This window comes from Myodes glareolus, chromosome 1 (genome assembly GCF_982192425.1).
Source record: "Myodes glareolus chromosome 1, mMyoGla1.1, whole genome shotgun sequence".
Lineage (NCBI taxonomy): Eukaryota > Metazoa > Chordata > Mammalia > Rodentia > Cricetidae > Myodes > Myodes glareolus.
Window position 1 is genome coordinate 42,869,503 of NC_142026.1, and position 7,805 is coordinate 42,877,307.

At 38.3% G+C, this 7,805-nt stretch overlaps 1 long non-coding RNA gene across 1 annotated transcript; it reads left to right on the forward strand.

Annotated features, from left to right (window-relative positions):
* The first annotated feature begins 2,721 nt into the window (after positions 1-2,721).
* LOC146896091 (uncharacterized) lies at positions 2,722-7,561 on the forward strand. Its single transcript, XR_015003859.2, has 3 exons — positions 2,722-3,161; positions 4,180-4,377; positions 4,840-7,561. It is a non-coding gene; the product is annotated as an uncharacterized LOC146896091 (long non-coding RNA).
* Positions 7,562-7,805: the final 244 nt, after the last annotated feature.

Here is a 7,805-nt window from a genome sequence, read left to right on the forward strand (position 1 = left end):
TGTCAGGCACCTATCGGAACATTGACAGCTGTCTTAGACATGACCTCATGACCTCATTAAAATTGACCTATGAGACCCCTGTAACTATGCATTTGCTTCTGTATGCTCGCTTCTGCCTGCCCCTTCCCTATATAATCTGCCCCAAAACCCTGTCCGGTGTGCTCAGTTCTCCAGGTGACTGCAGCACCCATAGGCCCTATGTGAGCAATAAAAAATTGCCTCTTGCTTTTGCATCCAGTGGCTCGGACTTGGTTCTTGGACGAGGGTCTCCATATGGTTAAGACCCTCAATGTGATCTTTCAATACAAAGAACATTGAAGGTATCCTTGTATTCTCTACGGAATATTTTCAGTCATTAGATCCAAAATCTCTAGATTATGGAGAAATTACACTAAAACTTTTTATAAGAATAATAGTAGGAGCTTTCCGATAGTAGGATCCATAAATATGGAGACCTCAATTTCTGAAATAAATAGTAAAACAACAATCATATTGGGCTTGGTTTAGGTAACAAATGAGCACATAGAATTTTATTTCTATTGCCTCTGCTAACATCAAACCAAAAACAAACATTTGCTTTTAAATTAATGATTTTTCAAGTATAAGCAAGGAACTTAGCTAGGCTGAGATTTGTCAAAATTGCTTGGGGATTTTCAAACCTATCCAGCCTCCGAAGTTAATTCCAAAGTTCTCCCACAACAATCAAACCATTAATATTCTCACCTTCCAACTGTAAATATGTATTGTTCAACACAGTTTAGTTCTGCAGTAATCTTTAAAACTGCAACATGATTCAATCTGAAAATCTATTTATTGATTTATTAAACAACTTTTGCTTTAAAAACTATAGATAATAAAAAGAATAAAAGTCATTCTTGTCATCTCTAATTTTCTTTGCAATGTTTTATAGATAGGAAGATGTGTGCATGGATATACAAGAAAAGATTTAACTTGGAGAGAAATATAATGAAAGTAAGTTATTGGGTGGTAAAATAAAATTATGAACTATTTTTGAGTGCCACACCACTCTTAAATTTTTAGTGAACTTGTGTAAGTCTCTTAATAATATGAAGCTTTCAGATTTCTTAAATATTTCGGATATATGACTTTTTAAAAGGAAGAACAGTGTGAATGTTAATATATTTAGTTTCTTTAATTCTCATTTGTGGGGTAGATGGCTAGTGACATTTATGTAGTCAACTTATGTTTGAACATCATTTGGGTTAATCTGGAGTAAGGTACCAACCTTTATTTGTCTGCTTTGCAACCAAGCATTTAATAAATAGATGGAATAAATAGTATTTCTTCAGTTATGAAAGATATCATATGGCTGCTCCAAATATACTATAAGTATGTAAAATGCTTTTTAAAACTTTTTATTGCTGTTTTTGATTTTGCCATTCTAACAGGTATAAGATGTTATCTCAAAGTTGTTGTGATTTGCATTTCCCTGATAGCTATGGAAGTTGAACATGTTCTTAAGTATCTTTTGGCCATTTGAAATTCTTCTGTTGAGAATTCTCTGTTCAGTTTAGTACCCCATTTTTAACTGGGTTATTTAGAATTTTAATTTCTAGTTTCTTGAGTTCTTTATATATTTTGGAGATCAGCCCCTTGTCTGATGTGGGGTTGGTGAAAATCTTCTCCCATTCAGTGAATTTACTTTTTTGTCTTAATAACTGTGTCCTTTGCTTTACAGAAGCTTCTCAGTTTCAGAAGGTCCCATTTATTCATTGTTTCTTTTATTATCTGTGCTACTGGGGTTCTACCTAGGAAGTGGTCTCCTGTGCCCATGTATTGCAGGCTACTTCCTAATTTCTCTTCTATCAGGTTCAGTGTGGTCAGATTTATATCAAGGTCTTTAATCCATTTGGACTTGAGTTTTGCACATGGTGATAGATGTGGATCTACTTTCATTCTTCTACAGGTTGATTTAACAAGAGGGAGCCTGTTTGTTGGGGGTTTTTCTGTCCTGTCTGACCCACCAGCTGTTTAGTCCCAGAGAAAAATCAACCACACAGAGATTTCTATAAATTATAATGCTGACTGGCCTGTTGGGTCAGGCTTCTTACTGGCTAACTCTCACATCTTGATTAACTCATTTTCCTGATCTATTTTAGCCATGTGGCTCAGTACCTTTTTCAGTTGGGCAGATCACATCCTACTGCTTTGGTGATCTGGGCAAGAGTGGCAAGAATCAACTTCCTCCTCTCCAGAATTCTCCTGGTCTCCTTGCATCATTTCCACTTCCTGTCTGGTTTTCCCGCCTACACTTCCTGCCTGGCCAATCAGCGTTTATTTAAACATGATTGACAGAATACAGACAATTCTCCCGCACCAGTTGACATCCAGTTATGCCAGCTCCATTTGTTAAAGATGCTTTCTTTCTTCAAATATATAATTTTAGCTTCTTTGTCAAAAATCAGGTGTTCATAGGTTTGTGGATTGATATCCGTGTCTTTAATTCTATTCTATTGGTCAATGTCTCTGTTTTTATGTCAATACCAAGCTGTTTTCATTCCTGTGGCTCTGTAATATAGTTTAATGTCAGAGATAGTAATGCCTCTGGAAGTTCCTTTATTGTATAGGATTGTTTTGGCTATATTTTTTTTCATATAAAGTTGATTATTGTACTATCAAAGTCTGTTATTCTTTGCTGTCACTTTAAGAACTAACCATGCCTACCCCAGCAACTTCTGACCGCCCCGCCGCCATCTTCTCTCTCTCTTGTATGTTTGTCTCGTGTCCTTTGTACGTGTGTCTTTGTTCTCTCTACGTTTTTCTTATGTCTCTCTGTTTTCCTCTTCTGTAAGAAATAAATGTCTCCCTCTTCCTTAAATAATACTATGTCCTGTGAGCCTCTTATCCGCAGTAACCACCTGCCTGACTCCCTCGACTGCATGGCGCTGCCACCCTGGAGATCTTGCAAGGACCCACCGTGTCGAACTAGAAGCTGCTCCGCAAGCTGCCCGGGACATCCCATCATCATATTATTTTTAAAAGAACAATATTTGGTGCCGCGGACTAGAGAGATTCACCCACCAAGGGCCAGTCCCGGCTTCACATATCGTCCGGGACTCTGAGCTCCAATTTCCGGGACTGGATCAGGACCAAGGTCTCAACAGTGACCCACCTATTACAAACAACACTGGCTTCAATTGGTGAGTCGCTCCTCATTCTGCTACAGACGGTTGCTTTCCTTTACCGGAATCGTGTTTGGACGACCCTGGGGGTTGGTCTGCCTGCGTTAGCACTGCATTCCCGTGCTGTGCATTCGACATTCATCTGGGGACTGGGTCCTCAGTTTCTTTATCTTTTTTCATTTTCACTTCTTTTCTCTCCTCTCGTCTTACCGCCGCTATGGAGTGGCCCCGGCCTCTGGTTTATCCAGCTAGACCCATAGCTCCCCACCTGTGAATTGAGGACACTCGTTCACGTGGTCCTGGGCGCTCGTTCGTTGTGCGGGTTTTCACGATTCAGACTCTGGATAACAATCGTCCATGGCAGGCAGCCACTGGCTTTTCCATCCCAGCCGTGACCTGGTGCAGTTTTTTTTTTTCGGTTCCAGACTTTTGCTCCCCTCTGCGGCTTATGGTTCGGCATGGCAGCTCAACAACAGCTCATAAATTGTAACTTTCCCCCACAACACGTGGCCGCCGCCATGTTCATTGGGGTCAGATGACTTTATCGCTAGATTCACTGAGAGCCAGATCACGCGACCAGGCCCTCCCACTGTTATGTATGTTTCGCTTTCCCCTCCCCCTCCTCAGTGTTCACTGAAATCTTCTCCTTAGCTGTGATTACAGGTGTTTTGCATACTGACATGCTTTCTGATAGGGCCCATCAGAAACATGCACTCTGCCTAATTCCTGTTCAATCTTTCTATATATAATGATTATTCATTTCATCTTGTTTCAGACTACAAAATAATAAGTCTCATATTTTAAACTGGTATGTACTATTAAGCTGTTTTCTACCATTGTCAGTTCTGCCACTAATCTTAATGTTACAAATGTGGATCTTACCTGTTAAGAGTCAGTACAGTCAAACTCAAACCCAACCTTCCAAACAGATTCTATACTGCTGCTATACCTAAAAATCAGCCCTCAACTGCTCAGAGATCTGGGGAATGCGATATTTAAATATTTAATTATTTTAAAAACTTTTCATAACAAAAAGAGACAGGTTGGCTCCTTGCAAGCACTCTGTTTCCTCCGAGAAGACATAAGACAAACCGTCAAAGACCAGCGTTCATCTGCAGTTTGCTTCGACTGCCAACTGCTGACCATTGGGCAAAGACTGCCTTTCACCTAAACTGGAGACCTTCAAACGTGGACAGGATCACTGGAATCGACAGTCTAGCTGCCCAGGATCAAGGTAGGCCTGTCTTCCTAAAGATTTCTTAGTCCACAGGGTCTTCAAAAGCCTGGCAGGCTCTACATTAAACAACAAAGGTCAAATACAACCTTCAGAGACCAGGGAAGATCCAAAAAGAGTAGCTCTGGGTGCCAACCAAGTAAGTTCTCTATCATTGTTTAATCAGTAACTTAAGTAAAATCTTATCCTTCTGAAAGATCTCTGACAGTCTGATAGCTAAGAGGTTTTGCCAGGTTGTCTCACCAAATAAAAATACTTTTCATTATAATTTCTGTTTTTATAAACCCAAGGAGTTCTTAATACAATGTATATGTCTAAAACTTCTGTTTTTCTTATAAGTTCCAGGGAGCCAAATTAAAGAACCCATCACAAACAGGCCAGATACAAACCTCTCAATTCCCTGGTCCTAAAATTTTTTCCTCCATTTAACTTTGTCCTCTGTTCTGCCAATACCCTAACCAGGTACAAGGGACACCAAACATTTCCATGCCACAGACACCTGTCAGGAGCATCACCATAGAACCTTCGTCCAGAGACAGATGGAGATAGATACAGAGACCCACATTGAAGTACTGGACTGAGCTCCCAATGTCCAGTTGAAGAGCAAAAGGAGGGAGAATATGAACAAGAAAGTCATGACCATGAAGGGTTGTTCCACCCATTGAGACAATGTGCCTGAACTAATGGAAGTTCACCAAAACCAGCTGAACTGGGACTGAAGGAGCAGCCTAATTGTGGCTGACAATTAGGGCAGACTGGTAAGCCAATGATAATGGCACTGGGATTTGTCTCTACTGCCTGTCCTGGCTTTTTGGAATCCTAGTATATTGGGATGCACACCTTCCTAAGCCTGGATGAAGAGGGGAGGGCCTTGGACTTCCCACAGGGCAGGGTTCCCTGCCCTCTCTTTGGACTGGGAGGGGTAAGGTGAGTGGGGGAGCTGGAGGGAAGTGGAATGAGGAAAGGTGTAACATGAGGACCAGCTTGTTGGGGTTTCTGTCCCTCCCAGTACCCCACAGCCGGCATATCCCAAAGAAAATCAATCACACAGAGATCTCTATAAGTTATAAAACTGATTGTCCCATTAGGTCAGGCTACTTATTAGCTCTTATAACTTATGTTACCCCATTATCCTTATCTATGTTAGCACATGGCTCAGTACCTTTTCCAGTGGGGCAGCTCCTCTCCAGTGGTCTGGGCAGAACTGTAGAGGAACCTCCCTGCTTCCCAAAATTCCCCTGTTCTCATTGCATCACCTCTACCTCCTGTCTGGCTTTCCCGCATATACTGCCTGCCTGGCCAATCAGTGTTTTATTGAAATATGATTGACAGAATACAAACAATTATCCCACATCAGAAAGGAAGTAGAAATTTTGATTCCTATTATTTATAAAGTAATAAAAAATGTTAAAATGTAAAAAAAAATTTGAGATTATTTTCAAATTATTATACAAATTTATTTACAGTTAATCAACCAAATTTATTTATAGTTAATCAGCCAAATTTCTTAGAAGGGTTGTGTAGAAACAACCCCTAATTAATGAATTTCTTTGAAAACTGGACTTTAAATATGAACTTTCATATTTTTCATAGTTCCAAAAATTTAATCTTGTTCCAAGGAAAAATGGTCATCTCTTTTAAGATAGTCTTTTAAGTTTCATATAACTATTCTTCTGACAATCAAACACTCATTTGCCTTCTATTATTAAAAAAAGTTTAACTTTAACTTTTAAATTTTTGAAGTTAAAATTGAGTTAGGGGAGATGATGTAAATAAATTTTTAATTCAAAATTTGCAAACACAATGTAAAACAATTAGAAAAAATACCTTAATTAGATATACTATAATGCTAAGGCATTTAGCTGTTCAGTAATTAATAACTTTGATGATAAGTTTGACTTTCTAACTGGACAATGGTGGTACATCCCTTTATTCTAGCACTCAGAAGGCAGAGGCAGGTGGGTCTCTATGTGTTCTAGATCAGCCTGGTCTACAGAACAAGTTCCAGGATAGCCAGGGTTACACAGAATCCTATACACAGAGTCCTGCTATTCTCTAGAATTAAGTTAACAAAATAAAATAAAATAAGCCTGCATTAAAAATTACAATGTTCTTAAAAATCTTTCAATAACAGGATAGTGCTGGCACAGCCTTTATTCTCTGCACTCGGGAAACAGAGACAGGCAGATCTCTGTGAGTTCTAGGCGAGCCTGGTCTACAAGAGCTAATTCCAGGACAGGCTCAACATTACAAAGAAACTCTGTATTGAAAAACCAAAAATAAAAGCAAAACAAAACGAACAAACAAACAAACATAAACCTTACATTATGGCAAGCAGAATGTTATAGGAATAGTGCTTGTCTAATATCAGCACAGACTCGAATATGCTTCACATTGCCGTTTTATGTTCAGGCTTTGCTGGGTCACCAACCAGCTCCCAAACCATAACAAGGAGACTTCTTAGTAGTTATAAATGCTAGACCTTATCTTGTGTTTGTTTCAATAGTTCTTATAACTTAATCTGTGTCTTTTGACCTATTTTTTATCTTGGGGCTTTTTACCTTTATTTCTTTCTTTATATTTTACTTTCACTGCTTCTCCATGTCTGACTTGTGGCTGCTGGCTTCTCGCCCAGGTATGTCTCTCTTTCTTCCTCATTCTCTTCTCCTTCTTCTCTCTCCAGGCTGGAGTCTCCTCCTACTTGTTACCTCTGCCTGCCAATCCTGCCTATCTTCTCCTGACTAGCTACTGGTCATTCAACTTTTATTAGACCAATCAGGTGCCTTACTTAGGCAGTCAAGGTGAAGCAAATACAACATATCTTTATATAATCAGTCAAATACAGGACAAATAAATCTAACACACCTTTACATAGTTAAATATTCTACCACACCTTTTACTTTAAATTTCCATATTGCTTATTACCATGGAAAGTAGCACATATAATCTAAATGTAATTATTATTTTATTAATGTTGTTTTCTTAAGCTATTTTCTGAAATTATTAAATAATTCTAAAATTACTTTAAAATAAATGCATTCACAAAAATCTATTTATTCTTATCATTCTATTCTTTCCACATTAGCTCAGTAACTTTCATGAATACAGTGCTTTTCCTAAATGCTGATAATGGTTTTGGAAAAGTTTGTACTAACAATTTTTTTTCCTAAGAACAAATTTCCCAGGATATAAGTTGCAATAGAAATTGCAATTAATTATATTCAGAGAAAATATCTCATTTGAGAATATATTTTTTATCACAGAATTGGATTTCATACTTTTACTTGTTGAAATTTATTAAGAGTTGTATCAAAATATCTAAAGAAATACGTTTAAGTGGAAGGTAAAACTTGATACCAATGTGCTTCAAAAAGTGTTCAAAATTTATTTTAAACCATGAGAGATTCATTTAGATATTCAATAATTCT